We start from the raw sequence: 17,282 nt of genomic DNA, 5'->3' as shown, positions 1-17,282 counted from the left end.
AGGAGATCTATCATGTATGAGGTATACATGACAACTAGGTCCCAATGGGAAAACAGGCTACATTTGCTCCTCAGGTGGGCATATTGAGGTAGAGAGATGGCAATATGCAGGCAGGAGACTGTTAGAACTATGGACATTAGGAATTCTCTAGATCCCACCGCTGGTATAATTGTCCAGAGTGATTCCATCTTGATTTTCCTGTATGCTACACCAGAACTAAACCTCTTCAAATCTAAGACTGGATGCAGAAAACCACAATCCCCCATCCCAAGCTTTTTATCATCACAAACAACAGAGCACAGACCCCTGCAAAGCAATCCTTGATTGGCACCCGGAGATGGTTCTGATGTAGGTCCAGGCATGTTTTTTCTTGCTTCTCTGGCTGACAAGAGATGGGAGATGGCACAAATCAATGAGAATTTGGAAAAAAGACTATAAATCTACAAGTATCCTAATGAGATCAGAGATAACACCTAGATCTCTTTGGTAATCTGCCCCCGTTCTTTATAGGAAATGGAGATTTCCTCTCACTGGAAGCAGGAATGGACCTTGCTTCCCTGGCGTCAAAAATTCTCCTTAACCAGCTTTGTGGACTTCTGCTGTCAAAGATCTATGTCGCAGGACTCTTGCTCAGTGGGACCTCTGGAACTATGACTTCCATCAACACATAAACGGGAATCTGAGTAGCTGGATGATCCTGGTGCAGGAAGGAGAATGAGTTTCTTGGGCTCCAAAAGGATGTTCATTTCATCATGGAGGCTCTGAAGAGCTTGATGCAAAGCCTCCCCAGAAAACTTTAATAAGGAGTGGTTATAAGCCTCTGCTTGGCCCAAATCTCCTTGAACTGTATTCTTAACAAGAGGATCCTCCTCTCTTGAGCCTGTTCATAAGTATCCAGGTGACCACTTCCAAGGAGACCTCATACATGTAGTTTGAAATGAAGCAGAGGCTGGCCCATGTCTCCTTCACCTACTTATGAACTAATGAGGATCCTGATCTAGCGCTTGTTGTCAAATAGTTAATGCTATAAAACCTGCTCCAAAGCCCATTGAAGTGGAAACTTGATGGGAGTGTTTCAAAGCATAAAGCTCCTCGTTGAATCCACCAAAATAGTCACTGTGTCCAATTCATGATTTCTTCTGGATTCCAGCTTCCTATCAAAAGGATCTTTCAGAGAAACTTCCCTTCTCTCTGCAAGAGCAGATATCTTCAGAGAGATGTTAGCTCAGTGTCTATATCCAGGAGAGACATGGGGTTTCCTAGCACCTCTTGAACAGGTGATCCATTAGGGTAGAATGAGAATAGGACTTATTCCCAGGACTTATTGACAATCTCTTAGATGTCCTTGTGGGAAAAGAATAAAGGGTTCTTCTCACATAAACAGCCTCTTCCAGGGGGCTGTTGTTCTTGGGAGATATCCGTGGGGAAATTCAAGATGGAGGACACCACTTCCCCAATGGTGTTGAAGTCCTTATGGTTAAGACCCAGTCTCTGAGGATTATTCACCCTCTTCCTCTGGGTTTTCCAGTACCCTGGGACCAACAGCCAGATGGCAAGAGACTGTTTCCCCTGTCCTCTGCTTTGAGATGAATTTGGTAGGTAACAGAGAAACCAAAGCAGAAGAATGCACCAGACTATGATGATTGGGACCTTCCCCAACACGATGTCTGACTGCAACACTGATGAAAGGGGCCAGGGTCCCAATCATCTAACAGAGATCCTGCTGGAACAGGAATAGGCTCACTATCTTAGAGTTGCCATCATGTTGAGTTTGTGGACAGGGGAAAAGGCAGTGAGAAAGAGGCCTGCTCACACCTCCCTTCTTACATTTCTCAAACACAGAATTGAGGCAGACCACAAAGGCAGAGAAAAAGATGGAAGGAAAGCAGGAACACTGAGTCCATTTTCACACCCCTGAGCAACATAAGCGGTAGTGTAGACCTTCCCTTAGTGAGCCCAATTCTCAGTTATACTCAGACCCCATTTACACTATTCTGGCAGGATAAGGCTCCTCTACACTATCAGAGCAGAGTAAATGAAAACAAGTCTCAATATCTTTAAACACTGACCCCACAGACATTGTATTTTAAAATGAAATGCGGACCAGCGTTCACCTATTGGGTTGGGTTTTTTTAACTGAATTAAAGATTCTTGTCCCTCAATCATAGCACAGTCTTTGCATTAACTTGTAATGAATACTTAAAAGAAAAAAAACAATATTCTTTGTTCTTATGAGTTCTTGTCACACTTTTAATATAACGTATCTAGTAATTGCACAGTAAATTACTTTTTGCTTTAAAAAGTCATAATCCACAAATCAAATATCAAAACCATGGTTAGAGCTTTTTAAGGAGCATTTAGACACATAGTTAACGGATATGGCCAAAATAATAACTTCCAACTCCTAAGGAAAGTTATATTTCACATTCATGTCATGACTGGAGAGCTATGTTTCACTAAAGCAACTACAGAGATGTGAAATATGACTTTAATAAGGTGTAAAACCTCAAACACTTTTTAGCTACTAAGTTCCCCTGGTAGTGTGGCCCATTTAAATGCCTAGCACAACCTAGCAAGGCAAAGGTGTTGCAGTCTGTAAACGTCTAACAGGTCCTGGAAGAGACGGGAAGAGAGACTATGATGACTGCAAGAGGAGGAGAGCCAAGAAATAGGAGACAGAGAGAATACAGCACCACGGAGGAGATAAGTATGGTGAGGGAGACATGGAATAAGGAAGAGCAGAGAAACAAAAGCAATACTTGGCACTTCTATAAGACTTTCCATCTAAGGACCTCAAAGTGCTCTGCAAACTTGAGTGAACTGATTCTCTCAACACTGATGTGAGATGGGTATTTTATTCACATGCTTATGCCATGACCCATGGTATTGTAAAATGGGAAAACCAAGATATGGAAGTTAAATGACTTGTCCAAACTTCCCAAAGCCACACAAGAAATCTGTGACAGAGGTAGAAAATCACTTGCATCCTAGTCCTAATGAGAGGAGAAGAGAGCAGAGAGCAAGGCAGAGTACGAAGAGAGGCAATGGCAAATGAGAAAGTAAGTGGATGGGAAATCGTGGATCACAAAATGACGGGTGAGGAATGGAGAGGTTAGAATAGAACAGAACAGGATGGAGAGTAAGGAGAGGATCAGAAGAATAGAGAAAAAAGTAGTTAAATGGATGGAAAAAGAAAATTGAGAGGAGCGACAGAGAAGTAGAGAAAGAAGTTGTGCGGCTAAGTGCATTATAACCCTGGAGAACTCAGATACCATGGTGATAAATAAGTACTAAAGAAAAAATAGAAACAATAATTAAAACAAAAAGCAAACAAAACCCTACCCAAAAGTACATAAGAATATCCTGCCTTAATATCAGGCATAGAAGAAAATTACTGGTGTGAAAGGTTGCAGATCTCATAACTTTAGGGCTTTTAGGGTCATTTTTTGCTGCATTCAGCAATGGTCTGCTAATATAGATGGTGTCATAAAAAACATTTACTGCCCATCGCAGCTATATACCGGTATACGTTAAACAAAAACAAAACAAAAAAACAAGTACTGTAGCACTTTAAAGACTAACAAATTTAATTTCTGCATACAGCAAAAACAAGGAGAGTCCTGTTGTATTTCCTGTTTTGATTATAGGAAATCAAGTAACTACTCTCAAATACTACTGTATGTAAAATATTTTTTCTATCTTGAAGCCAATGGTAACAACTGCAGGATTGGGAGCTTGACTCTAAACTATCCCAGTCCCTTCAAGGAAGCGTGAATTCTACCACACGCATCAATTGAATTAATCTCAGTGAGATGTGGATTTCAGTCTAGTTAAGGCCATTTAAATGCCAACATTATTAACCACGGTGTGACAGAGTGCTGGGCAGCAACCCCTTAACCAGCCCTCCATCACACCAGCCCCAACTGAGAGAGGTAAATTGGAGCTGGCTAGGGACTCCTGCACCTGATTGCTGCAAAGGAAACAGCTGTCCGCCTAATTAAACAGGAGCTATAAACAGGCCCAGGTGAATGAAGTAGGGGGAGGAGAAGCTGGGGAGTGGAAGGGGAGCAGAGGCTCTGCCTATCTGGCTGCAGAAGCTCCTGAGGCAGCTAGCCAAGCTGTGTGTTATAAAAAGGCGGTGGGACTGCACGCTGTAAATAAACTGCACTGGATTGCTAAACAAGAGGGTTTTGGAGTCATCTGAGGGGGCCAAAGAGGGGGCCGAAGCAGAGGGGCGGCGGAGAAGAACCCTTACACATAGTCACATTTTAAAAATTGTTTATTTTAAAAAAGGAAATTAAATGCAAAAAGCTACCACATTAATGCAACATTTAAGCTTTCATCAATAGAAAATCACAGGATATGCAAAAATTTCTGTAGCAATATTAAGTCAACTATATGTGTATCTTCTATATTTTGGAGTATACGTTTTATAATGTATGTATAAACATATTTAAATTACACTTTTAACCAGCAAAACAGGAAATAATACATATATGCCCAAATTAATGTTGCTTTTATGTCTTGGCTTATATTTTATCTCAACTATGCTATAACCTTAACAAATATGTGCTGAATAACTGACATGAAGCTGAAAAGTCTCTGTGAAAGATAGCCCAACCACAAACAATTGATGTGTTCAAGGATGATATACTTTCTTGGATTCGTTGACTTTCATTCCAAGAGTAGAGGTTATATTACTCCTCTACTACTAAATTGTTTTATATCAAATATGAACTGTTTATTCCACACTGTTGAATGAGAATTCAGAGAGTGGCACATGTGAGAAAATTGCCATTAAATGTTAAATAGCAACACTGAATGAATGTCTATGTTTTCCAGATGACTTGTGTGGTAGTTTATGTATTTCAGTTTTGGAATAAAGTTTAATCTCTGAAGACACAGTATATTAGGCTCTGATCATCCAAAATCGTATGTACATGCTTAACTTTAAGCCCACAATCAGTTTCACTGAAGACAATGAAAGCATGTGTGTGATTGTAGGACTGAGGCCTATCCATGTCAGCCTATAATCACACGTTTAACTTTAAGCAAACATGTGCTTGAAGTCTTGTCCACATACAAAAATTGTACCGATTTCACTAAAGTGATTAAGAAACTAATTTTAGTTAAATCAGTGGATCTCTCTTGTGTGGACTCTCTTAAATGAGTGTAGGAATGCCTTTAGTCCATTTCTTATCAGTTTAAGCTAAATCAGTGTAAGGTAATCTTAAATCAGTGTAGTTACGCTGGTACAACCTGAGTACGTAGACAAGGGCAGAGTCCCATTGATGTCAATGGTACGTAAGCACATCCTTAAAAAGATAACCATGTGCTTATGTATTGTCCTGAATAAGAATGGGTTTAAATACATGCTTAAGTGCTTTACTGAACTTGGGCCCTACGTTGGTAACCCTTACCCCCGACACTGCCCTCATATACTTATGTGTATAGTCCCTTTCACTCAGAGCTCTCTGACGATGCAAATGGCCATACTATGTGCTACCAAGTCCTTATTCCAGCTATAAACTGACAGAAAGCACCCTCTGATAGGCCACTTTGGTCACTGGTGGAAAAAATGGGGAAGGGCCTGAAACACAGGCCAGATACCCTGTCAGAAACTGAGGCGGTAGGGATGTTCATGCACTGACCCGCCCATTCAATAAATCCATCTCTTCCAACCCAGTAGCCACCACTTGTGGTGCACAAAAGAGAATTTGACTCAATATTTTTGGAAAGTTCCCTCAGGATAAGAGTCCTATAATGAAATATTTAAAAGAAAATATCCACATTTTAGCACAAAGAGACTATCAAAGTACCTATTAAAAAGTTAGATTTATCATTGTGTTTAAACTGATTTACAATTCCCACTCTGGCAGCAATACCTCTGGAGACTAACACAAGTTAAATAATTGACTTGAGGTAAGTCAGAAGGGGGAGGGAGGGGGAGGAAGACTACTTTTTATTTGACTGTCCCATTCAATCTCAAAAAGGCTATTGATTTACCAGTATTCTTCATTAATAAATGCATGCTACACTTTAAACATCAATTCTCCTAAATTACTGCCAGAATCCCTATAAATATGAATTTCCTACAATTTACCTTTTACAAGAACACCTATCAGCTACTTCACAGCATGAAAAGCACCAAAAAAGGCATTAGGAAAACATTTCTATAGCAAACCAGACTGATACTGCATTTACATGGCAAAAGAAAACTATTACACTGCAGGCAGTAAAAGCCTCATTTTTGAGATCTTGGGAAGAAAATAACTTAATTCACTTCTGCCAATGCCATTTGAGAACTATTACACTTTTTCATGTCAGAAATAAAATGAATATTTCACCACCCACTGCTTAAAATCGCCAATTAAAGCTATTTAAAATAAAAGTCTATATTATTCAGAAAGTCTGTGTGTAAATAAGAACATAGGAACTGCCTTACTGGATCAGTCCCATGCTCCAATTAGTCCAATATCTTGTCCCTGATAGAGGCCAGCACCAGATGCCTTAGAGGAAAGTGCAAGAAACCTCACAGTAGGCTGATATGGAACAATCTGCCCCCAGGAAGCTCTCATCCTAATCTCTAATAGTTCGAGACTGATTTAGGTTCTGAAAAATTAGGTTTTATATCCCTTCCAAAATTAGCATTAACTATTATAACTCTGGATATGCTTATTATCCATATAAATGTCTGATCCCTTTTGGAATCTTGCTAAATTTCTCGCCTCAGTAGAATCCAATGGCAATGAGTTCCATAGTCATGTGAAAGGAACTATTTCCCTTTATTAGTTTTGAATTTGCCACTTTTTAATATCACTCAATATCCCCTTGTTCTTGCGTTATGAGACACAGGGGGAACAAAAGTGCCTAATCTATCTTCTCCATGCCATTCATTATTTTAATATTTTTATCATGTCTTCTCCTTTCTAAGGTAAACAATCCCAAACTTTTGAATTGCTCTGCATATGTGTTTTTCCATGTCTCTAATCATTCTTTTTCCTTCTTTGAACCTCCTCTAAATCTGTAATATCCTTTCTGATATGGGCTAACTAGCAGTGCACAAAGTATACCAGTAATACCAGCTCACACCACTGACTTACATAATGACCTAATATTTTCCATATTAGTCTCCATCCTGCTCCCTATGCATCGTAAAATATTACTTGCTTTTTTGACCACAGCTGCACAATGAGAAGAGGTCTCCATTGAGCTGGGTACAGTGATTCCCAGATATCTTTCCTGAGTTGATACAGTTAACTTAGAACCCTATAAGGTGTATGAGTAGTACAAATTTTCCCCACCAATCTGCATCACATTGTATTTATCAACATTGAACTTCATCTACCATTGCACGACCCATGTGCTTACCTTGGTTAGGTCCCTCTGAAGTTCCTTACAGACTCCTCTGCACTAGACTAACCTAAAAACTTTGTCATCTGCAATTGTTGCATCCTCACTGCTCACCCCCCTTTCCAAATCATTAATAAATATATTAATCAATATCAGACCTAGTATCCAACTGTTAACCTTTTGCCATCATGAAAATTGACCACTTAATGGTATCCTGTTTCCTGTCTCTTTGCCAGTTTTTGATACATGACAACACTTTGCCTCTCACCCCATGATTACTTAGTTTTCCAGTAGACTTTGTCACAATTCAGGGCAACTGCACCTGTATTTCCCCTCAGTGGTCCAGAAAGGACACCCACTTTCAACTTCCAGCTCCTGAACTGTTGGCTTTCTTGAGTGAAGAGCCACATCTCACTCCCTTCTGACTGGGATATTTCCAGGCTGCACAGTTCCCTGCCTTCTCTGTTATTCCCAGCAGAGACAGGCTGCCCAAGAACACCTGCTTGCTTTCTCTTCAGAGACAGGTAACAGCTATAATTGCTACAGTTCTAAGTTACCCACACAGGACGTTTTTATGCAAGCCTATTTATAAGGTAAAAGCACTACAAAGAAAACATTTTAAAAACAATAAAAGAACCGACACACAAGCTAAAAAGCTTATCAGACATCATCCTAACTCTAACGTGGGTTCTGGTGGGAACAGTCCTTCAGCACCCCACCCAAGGGATTTCCTTTGTGGTCAGAAGTTCATTACAGACTCGGCTCAGAACTAGCACCCAGCCTTATGGGATCTGAGTAGGCCTATTCCTTCAAATCCTTCCTTAAGGATTAGGACTCTCTGTGGACTAGGGGTACCGTCCATTTGCTGGATCAGGAAGAAGGTATTGAGCCAGTTTAAAACCAGGCTATTTCTCCAAAAATCCTTTCTTTGTCTGTTGGTCCCTGGAGAATCCAGTCTGAACTAGCATATGTAAAACCTCTCAAGGGGGTGGCTTCAAAGGCTGGATAACAGAGGAAATACATCAGCATCCCCCTCCTACTAGAGTAGGAATATATAATGCCACAATAACACATACACAATTGCATTTTTAACACAATGGAGCACAAAGTAACCCTAACTCCATAAGGTTTACCTTAATTCAATAAAGTTTATCTTAATTCCATAAGGTTTGTTCAGGTATTATGGGATATTGTTAGTCTGCCAAAGCCTTGTGCAAGGGTATGTCTGCACTGCAGCTGGGAGCCAGCCTCCAGCCTGGGAAGACAAACACACACTCGCTTCACTCAAGTTAGCGCACTAAAACTAGCAGCGTGGACATTGTGTCATGAGGGGCGGCATGGGCTAGCCACCCAAGCTCAGGCTCAAATAGAGATCACAAGCGTTTGTCTAGGGACTTCAAGACACGCTGTCAGCTGCAGTGTAGACACACTGTGGGATCTTATCAAAGGCCTTCTGAATTTATAAACCAGTTCTCCTTTATCCATTACGTTCTCATCATCATCAGCTGATTTGTACATATCACCATACTGACATTTTCAAAGAATTCTAGCAGATTAGTGAGACACATTTTTCCTTTGTAGCAACCATGTTGGTTAGATCCTACATAACTAGCTGCAAGCTGGATGCAGATCTTACCCCAGTGAATCTAAAACTTTTCTGCAAACCCTTCGTAATAAAAACAGAGCCTGAAAGGCTCCATGATAGAACAGCCACAATAGCTTCTGATTTAGTTCTTTAGCAAATAAAATACAAGAATGTTTTCTATGAACACCTTCAGCGCACAGAAATATAGATGAGACATTGGAGACTAAGAGAGAAATGTGACAGAGTTTATGGTAACTTACCACTTACAGCTTTTACAGCTGTAATGTTTAATGCTTGCTGTTAGTATTGATATTAGTGTGTGATACAATGGCTAAAGCAGGGGACCAGAAGCCAAGAAATCTTTTGTTTTATTCCCAGTTTTTCCACTGAACTACTGTATGAGCTGATCCAAGTGATTTAAAGGTTGAGTGCCTCCATTTCCCCCTATGTAAATTGGATATCATATGTTCACATGAGTGCTCTGAAGGATAATTAATTCAAGGCTACAAAGTACTGTGAGCTCCTCAGATGAAATATACTATAAAAAGTGCAAAATAATGTATTATTGTTATTAAAACAGTTAATATTTTAGAGATATTTTATTAACATTTATCATCTCTGCAGCGCCATTGGTATGCTTCAGAGATAAAGGCCCTAATCCTGTGTTTGCCCCAGAGCCCGCACAAAGCCCCACTGAAATCAAACAGTGTTCTAGTCTTACTTTGCACAGGTATACATGATCATAAAAGGTGCAGAGCACCGTGAATCAGGCCCATTACATTTAATGGTAGAAGGTACATAATGGGACAGAAAAGCTTATATATGGTCTGGGGCATGGATCAAAGTTTGTCTTGGTTTTAACAAGTTACCATCACCAGTCTATAACAAGTTTTATAAAACAGTAATCTATGATAATCGTGATATAATAATGTTTTAGATTTCATCTTTCAGGGAATTCTGATTTTCAGAAGCTCTCCTAAATTGTACATCAAGTGCCTGAATCACATGTGCAAATGGTTGTATGCTAAAAATGTTGTGAGTGCAATTTATTACACTTTATTTGAAAGGATTTTTGTTTCCTGGTGCATTTGAATTTCCAAGAAGCAGCTTGCCTTTCATTTCTATGAAAAGAGATCAATAATTATCTGGTCTTTGGCCATGACTTGGCATAATGTGTTAGACTGGAATAATACGTTACACAATGGAAACAAATCCTAATACATTTTATATATATATAATTAAGAGAACCTGAACAGTTAGTGTATATACAATGAATATACGTTTATTTGTATGCTGCTCAGGCATGCACTCAAGCAGAAATATTTTCATCACACAATTTTTTTAAATGACTCAACCTCTCATGACAAGAAACAGAATTTTTCAAACTTAGCTAAAAACTCCACGTAATTTCTATCCTCCTGAAAGCCACTATTGTATCCAGGGAAAACAGTCACTGAATATATCATCACACTTAATTTCAAATATGACTGCAAGCTAATATTTGTTACATGCCACAGGCAATCTTATGGATACATTTAGATGTTCAATTTTGATGATGAAATAGATTAAATTGTCTGTAGAAAATTAATTCATTATAATATGTCAAAAATATATTTTAATATGCCATGTCCATACCGTCAGTATACTCAAGCAGTACTGTGAAGAATTTATTTAGAGGACATGCAACAAAATGAATGCACCAAATCTAAATTTAATATACCCTGTACTATTTACCTATGCTGCTATAGTATGGTTAATGCTATCTTCTCTAAGTGTTGCCACATTCTCCTCTAAGTTTGATTGTGTACTTTATGCCTTTGTGGGAAAAGAGGATTTTCTTTAGTTTCCAGGATAATATAGGAGTGTTTCTGTGAAATCAGCATGTGAGCAGATACCTTTCCCAACCTGCTTTAAAACAAAAGCCATTCACAGTGGAGGGTCAAAAACTCACCCCCTTCCTGGAGTTTGGCTTTATTAATAAAGCTGTTACCAATAACCAAGTTTGGCTTTAGCCTTCTCCCCAGGTTTGGTGATGGCGGTTGCTGCTGTCACCAAAGGTTCCTGCCTCAAGACTACTAAGATATTCTCTCTCTAGAGAGGTACTGCTACTTTCCTTATATTTAAATGGGGAAATGAGGCACCTGCCTGAGTGAGTCAGTAGAATCCACAGAACCCTTTCCCATCGGGATCAACTCCTGCTAACAGGAAGGGGCTTTTTACACAAAGACTGCCAGCCTCTGACACTGTCAGAGAGTCTTGAAAACAAATGGGCAGGGAAACTGAATTACCCTCTCCCTTAGAGAGATGGGCACCCCAGAACTTGGTTTAAGTACACTGGGAGAATGATGTGTGATTAAATATGTGCTGCTGCAGTCACTGCTGTGCCTCTTCTGTGGATTGCACAGAGGCCTTTAAGTTTTCAGGGCTCTCAGGTACTTTCATGAGCATTACAATAATTAATAAAAAGGATAGGCAGAAGAAAGTCTTACACAGGATTCTGATCAGACTTTTTGTAGTAATGTCAAAGCAACTTCTACATGACAAGAATGACCTTTTATTAAGAAAAACTACTACTTTCCGAGAGTTAACAATGCAACCTTCTAACTGAAAGAATACCTGCCACAAGCTACTCCAATAAAATGATATGTCTTGGACCATAACTAGCAGCTGTTTTTAAATCAAAATCTAGCAATGCTGGCATTCCGCTTGACTGCTCTTTGACAGCAGAAATGATCATACATCAAGAAACGAGCCAAGTACCAAGAAAAGTGGAAGAAAAGAAGCCATAGCATCATTAAGTGGCTGAAATGAAAACAGATTCTTCTAATTAAAAAGTAGAGTTACACTTAATTGAAAAATAAGTGTAAAAATATAAAATAGAATAATAACGTAATCCTTGTTAAAAGACATGACATGACTTGAAATTATCTTGAACTAGCTGTCACATAATGAGAATCCCGCAACTGCTTCCCGGCTAGTCTTTCATTTTATCTAGCTGAACAACTATAAGGGTATGTCTATACTAACAGCAGCAAAGTCGCTGCCGCCAGATCAATCTTTCTAGATCGACTGAGCGGTCGGTGTAGACCCGCTCAATCGATCAGGAAGTCGACTGAGTAAAACCACCCCCTCAAGTAGCGTAGCACTGCGTCAACGGGAACACAGTTCCTGTCGGCGTAGTGCAGTGAAGACACCGCGCAGAAGGGAAGCACAGCAGTCGACAGGAGTAACTCAAGCTACTCTGCATAGCTTACGTAACTCCCGTCAACTGCCGCCAAATCTCTAAGTCAGTGTAGACCAGGGCTAAGAGCAGTGTAGACCAGGGCTAAGGAAAACTGAAATAATTCCATGGCTGGTGGTAGGAATGACAAGTCTGCAACTACTTCTGAACAGTCCTTTACCAAAGACTCGCCTCAGTGAAATGTGTTTTTACAATATTAGGACCCATTCCCGCAAGTCAATGGGGGATCCATGCAAGTTCAAGGGTTAGCAGGAAGGGTACTTAGACATTGCTTTTTCTGTTAGCATTGCACTACTCTCCTAGTACCATTTAGCCACAGGCAAAGTCCCATCATTACTGTAATGGCTGTTAGAAAGGATTCAGTTTGAACCCTGAATGGCACTATTGTCTGACAGGCTGCATATTCTGATCACAATGTGGGTTGTTATTATTTAATTAAATATCAGATTTTCATGTCAGCAGGAAAAAGAAGTAACAGGATTCTTCTGAAAAAAGTGTTAGTGAGCCATTTTTACCTTGCACGGGCCTCTGCACGTGGGTCAGTTTTTGCAGTGTGGCTTGCCATTTCAGATTGTCCTGCAGTATTCATGACCAGTCAGGAAAGAGCCCAGATAGCCAGCAGGCAGGGGGAGCATGATCAGGAGGCTGGGCACCAGTGCCTGCATGCATGTGTGCCTCCAGCAGCAGCCATCTGCAGGGCCAACCATGAGGATGCCTCCTCCCCAGAGGCATGAGCTCAGTTGCCGTCATTTCCCACAGCAGCAGCCTTCAGGGCCCACCTAAGTCCAACCTGAAGAGAGGCACATCTCCTTCCTCCCACTCCCCTACCACCAGCAAAGCCTTGGATTTATCAGTGTTCACACCTGGCCTTCTCTGCCTTCACACTAGGGTTAAAGTAAGGGGAGCAGAGAGGGAAGCACAGTCCTCCCTCCTTCATCTAAAGTTAGAGGAAGGCCTGCCCCCTCTTCAGTATTGTAGCTCAGCTCCTTCAGAGCTCACCCTCCTCTTTATCTGATGCAAGATTCACCAGACAGGGGAATCTGACATGGAAGCAACATGAAGCCAGCTGGTGCCTGTGTTGGGAGTTTCCAGGTCTCCCAGCCTTTCCTACCAGTGGGTGGAACAGCAATAGCACCCAATATAGAAAGAGAGATATCCCAGGTGAGAATCCTACATTTGTTTGTGTAGTGAGGGGGCGTGGCCTTCCTCCAAGATGGATGCGGAGAAACCACTATCCACCCCATGGTGGGCGGAGCCAGGCAAGTCACGCCCACACCACCGGAAGCAAAGGGGCAGGGCAGGAAGTTTAAAAGGCAGGCCCTGTGGCTCAAATGTGTGGGAGCTGGAGGAGACAGATGCCTCTTGCCTGCTGCTGAGCCCTGTGCCTGAAACATAGCTCTGCAAGGCTAAGGACTTGGAAGAGTTGCCAGGTCTGACGATTAGCAAGGAAATGGAGGATTTGCTGAGACTGCCACTGGCCATGTACCCCGGAGAGATGGAGGAACTTCACAAGAGAGCAGTACACTGCAAAGGGGTAGTAGGAAGTAGCCCAGAGACACCAGACATTAATCTGGTTGTGTTGCCAGAATTCTCAGTGTGTTTTGGCAAGATCCCCAATGACCCAGTGGCAGAACCATTCACCACTGTTAGGGCCTTGGGCTGTGCTCTGGTGGAGTAGGGTGGGCCTAGGTCCCTCTACTACCTGCAGCTGCCCCACCCCCAGGGTGGCCACCTACCCACCTAGACTATCTTTGTCCATGGTCTGCTTGAGCCAGGAGGCCAGGCAAGAGACTGCTTACCGCTCTGCCATGCCTGAGGGCCAGACCCGTTACCCACATGCGACACTGCTTATTGCTCTGTCCTGCCTAGAGGGACCAGAGCCCTACAGACTGATAATTTTTTCCCTTTAAGCCTTGCCTTTACAAATACACAGTAGCAAGGAGAGATGGCCTCCCTCTGAGCCTGACAGGGAGGTATGGCCAGAGATCCCTATAGTTTCCTAGCCACTAAAAGAAGATCTGACTCCAAACCAGCACCCCATCTTCTAAAAGGAGAGTGGGAAACAGGGAGATTGCCCCACTTTCACCTCTCTTCTACCTGGGAAGAGGAGAAGAAGGCCATAAGAAACCTCTGCCACTTGAACCCATATGCCTCAGCCTAAGACTGGAGTCTTCCTTATGATGGTGATACAGTTTGGTAACTAAGGCCTCAAAATTATGAGTTATCACTATTTAAGAATATTCCAGGCACCGAGGTCTTCTAGAAAAAACAGAATAGAGGGCTAAGAGAATAAAAGCTCAAGGTCTAACGTAGTAGTCCCCAAACTTTTTGCATTAGTCCCCCTTTACCCCATCTGCGCCCCCGCGGGAGCTGGACCAGGGCCGGAGCTGCAGTTGAGGGCCGAGGCCAAGGCCATGATGGGGAGTGGGGCTGGAAGGCAAACCATGGCCGGGCAGTGGGTGGGGCTGAGGCTGGGGGCAAGGCCGGGGCCGAGGCTGGAGGTGGGGCTGTGGCAGAGTGAGGCTGGGTGACACTCCCCGCCCATTTTGGGGGCTGGTCTGGGCCCCTCTGCGCCCCTACCCCCCAAATGTTCCTCCGCACTCCCCAAATCTGGACCAAAACTGTCAACTGACCACTTCCTGAAACTGTGTACTTCATTAGTAAAGAAGTGTACCTGCCTGTGTCTGTGCTCTAAAGACTACAATAGAGTTACTGTGTGACTTTGTTTTGTAACCAGTGCCAATCAAGAGTACTGTAAAGTAGTTTTAAAACTGAACAAGTTACTGTTGTGAACTTGAATTGTAGAACACTGTATATGTACATGTGTCTACCATAGTTAATGGTTTCATACTGCCTCTCAAGTTCTAGGTGTATACATACATAAATGAAATCAAGTGTGCAAGCTTCTTGGACTGCACTCAGTCTATATACTCTGTCATAAATGTGGTAATTTATCTTAGGTAGTTAATCAGATCCTAAGGCTAATATAATTCATTGGAAAGTAGGTTAAAAGAGTTGACTACTATAGATCCATTAGGAAGGAGATCTTGGTGAATTGGCTGACCAAATTGTCTTGTGATCTAGCTTTAGATTATTCTAATTTTTTTGTTAGCAACACTGGAGCGGATAACCAGTTGGCAGAAGTGAGGTCCTATTTTGCGGGACTCATTCAAAAATCCAAACAAAGATCTAAACCTTTCCAAGATAATAATTGAGTATAAGTGTTTGTTTGTGTGATTTGATCCCGAAAACCTGAATGGTAATACTGACCAATTTTCTAGTCTGTTAGCCAAATCACAGTCCAATACTACTTTTGCCTTCTTGTATACTATACTATTAGTTGCTATTGTTAAGGATATTTAATAAACTCTGTAAAACTACATTCAACTCTCAAGACCTTTTTCTTTAGTTAAGCAATTGAAATTAAAAGAACCCTAAGAAAGGAGGTACAGGTAATCATTTAAGCAGTTGCTTAACTAAGGTATTGTTTTATATCTTATCTTTCTTACAATGATGTCTACTTGAATTCAGGAACCCACTAAAAAAATATCTCCAGAACCAGAACCCTTACTTATGAAAATCCTCATTCCAGACCATCTGAGACTATCAAATCACTAGGTCAGAGTTACATGGATCTGAGAAGGCTGTATACACTGACTCCTTAACCGAGGACCAGGAACATCTGGGCCCAGAGGAGGAGATTCAATATACCAAAGAGAAGAGTGGATCAGTATAACTGGATTTTGAGAGCTACTTTAAGACCTCTGCATCAACATCTCCCAACACTACTGAGTGCTTCTCTTTTGGGAAGAAAAAGGTACTAAGGAATCAAGTTACCCAGGATGGAATTGTCTGAACAGAAGGTAATTCCTCTGGTCTTGGTGAGTGATCTGAGGATTTTGAGTTAGAGGACTCTGAGCCCTTAAAAACTGTAAGCCAAACAGACAAAGCCTTCTCCAAGAGGATGAGCTCTCTTCTTACTTTTAACACCAAGAGCAAAAACTAAAAAAGAGAACTCTTGCAAGCTATACCCTTCTGCAAGGCATTCCAGGCTCTTGATATTCTACTCTGTAGCAGACACTATTTCATTAAGTGCAGTGCTCAAAGGCTTCTCCAGATCTACCATAACTAAATCCTTATTACCATCTCATTTAACCACTTTAACTACTACCTACTCTAGTATTAAACTAAACGATGTAATCAAGAATAAGAGAATTGTTTAAAAAACTGCTTTTAGCAGTGAAACGATGGGAACTGAGAACGGGTAGGAGGCAGAGCCTTTTAAAACTGCAGCTGGAATGTCAGAATGGTGCACCAAAGGGCGACTACCTTCTATCAGTTAAACCAAGTTGCCCGATTGCAAGTCATGGCATATAGCTCTTAAGAAGGGAATCTGCAGAGGCAATTTCAAGAAAGGGAATCTATGGATATGGCGAGTTCTGAAAGGCAGACAGTAAGATTGCCTCGGTCACTTTCAATATAAGAAAATTCTCTCTCTTTGTCTAGAAACAAACTTAGTTTGAACATTACCCATAAACAGCTGGATAATTATGTCAACTTATAGTAACATCAGTACTACAATTCAAGGGCATTAGATTCACAACAAAAATAAACCAGTAATTCTACAAGCTTCTTCTAAGAAAGATACATTTATGCCACAAAGTGATTCAGAGTAAAGGGTTTCACTGATCTTTAAATGCCAATTTTCAAATCTACTCCTCAGAATCAAGAAGTACAATTTGTAAATCACAAATCTGTACCATTGCAGATGCACAAAAAGCACTATTGGATCCAATATGATGAAATTATAAAGCATAATTATGGCACATTTAAACAGCAGTTTGGGGAAACGTCAGAAACTATGAAAAGTGTAATTTATTTTTGTTGACAGATATTAATTGCTCCATGTTAATATTTTTGAACCGTTATTAATAAGAAAAAATAGCAACACTAATGTCTCAACTACATCTGTACAGAATGGATATTTTTCTAGACCAAAAAAACCCCTCTTGCAGCATAAGGGGAGGAAAGCAATTTCCCAAAGAGAACATTTATTATTAAATTTCTAAATTGCTGCCATGACACAATGGGGAAGCAAATCAG

General features: G+C 41.0%; 1 protein-coding gene across 2 annotated transcripts in view; it reads right to left on the bottom strand.

Moving 5' to 3' along the window:
• Nucleotides 1–17,282, bottom strand: part of DCDC2 (doublecortin domain containing 2) — a 110,894-nt gene that overhangs the window by 36,165 nt on the left and 57,447 nt on the right. The gene's annotated exons all lie outside the window — the stretch shown is intronic.

Source organism: Emydura macquarii, unplaced genomic scaffold (genome assembly GCF_026122565.2).
Source record: "Emydura macquarii macquarii isolate MOO-44397 ecotype Brisbane River unplaced genomic scaffold, CSIRO-AGI_Emac_v2 contig_431, whole genome shotgun sequence".
Lineage (NCBI taxonomy): Eukaryota > Metazoa > Chordata > Testudines > Chelidae > Emydura > Emydura macquarii.
This window is presented reverse-complemented; position numbering and strand designations above follow the sequence as displayed.